Below are 1,287 nucleotides of genomic sequence, written 5' to 3'. Positions count from 1 at the left end.
TGCCGGGGACCTCAGCCAGCTGGTCGGGGCGGCCGCGGGTTCTGCAGCCTCCTGAGTAGCCTGCTCTGCTCCGTCCAGATCCAGGGCGGAGAGGGCACCTGCCTCAGCCAGGTCTCTAGGGAGGCTGTCACGGCACACGGTGGCCAGCGACCATCATGGCTGGCGCAGGGACAGTGGGTGAGGGTGGCGTGGGCCAGGGGAAGGGCCCCAGGCTGTGCCACACCCACCTCTCACCCCAGGGGAGGGAGCCATGGCCCAGGGTGGTGAGCATCTGCCCCCTAACCCAGGTCAGCCACACCTGCCCCGCCCAGCTCACAGCAGCCACGCCCAGCCCTCAGAAGCCACGCCCACCCCTCAGCAGCCTCGCCCACCTCTCAGCAACCATGCTGCCCCTGCCTCCCATGTGCCTTTATTTTTCACTCTTCCCTTAAGTCTCTTTCACCCACATTCACTTTTGGGCATGTGAAGGTGGCTGAGTGCTGACTAATATATAAAGTTATTAAATGAAGCCCTAGCACAGCAATTAGAAACTTTAACCACATTTTTGCTCAGCGCGTCCTGCATGTTCCCCTTTTCCTCTCAGATAAATGCCAACGTCTGACTGTGCGTTGAGAACAGATCCCAGGAGTGACCACAGCCCACGGCTCATGGAGAACGATGGTGTCAGGAGGAGGAAATATGGACAGAAAATAACAGTGACCCCTGACCCCGGATGAGGACAGCCCACGAGGGCTTCCTCCCCCCCCTGCCCAGCCCTGGGGAAGGGCCCCTTTCTCCTCGGGGCCCTGGGTCCACGGGAAGGAGGCCTCCCGCCACCAGGAGTGAATCCCACACCAGACAGAACCCGAGTCCCGCACAGAAGGGGACGCGCCCCCACGGGGCTGTCCCTGCTCTGGCCCTGACCTGAGCCCTGACCCTGGTCTAAGAGTTGGTGCAGGAGCCACCACTTGAGTTCTGACCATGGACCAGCCCAGGGAGCTGTGGTCAGACTCCCCCTGAGGACGCCGAGTAGAGACTGAAGGTGCCCCGAGGTGAGGGGAGGCCATAGAGGGGACCCTGGCCTGACCCTAGGGCAGGGGCAGTGGGCAGAGCAGTGGGAAGGCAGAGGTGGCCTCTCATGGGTTCTGGTCCCCATGTCACTCAATGGTGTGTCTGGGCCTGGACACTAGAGGGCGCTGGGGGTTTGCTCCTGAGGGATCTGGGTGCTCAGAGCTGGGACCAGCCCCTGACAAAGCCCAGGACCCTCTGCTCAGGGCTGTCAGCTGTGACTTCCCCAAACCTGGGCCC

Source organism: Myotis brandtii, unplaced genomic scaffold, assembly GCF_000412655.1.
Source record: "Myotis brandtii unplaced genomic scaffold, ASM41265v1 scaffold50139, whole genome shotgun sequence".
Lineage (NCBI taxonomy): Eukaryota > Metazoa > Chordata > Mammalia > Chiroptera > Vespertilionidae > Myotis > Myotis brandtii.
The sequence above is the reverse complement of the archived record's forward strand: the minus strand, read 5'-3'. Positions refer to the sequence as shown.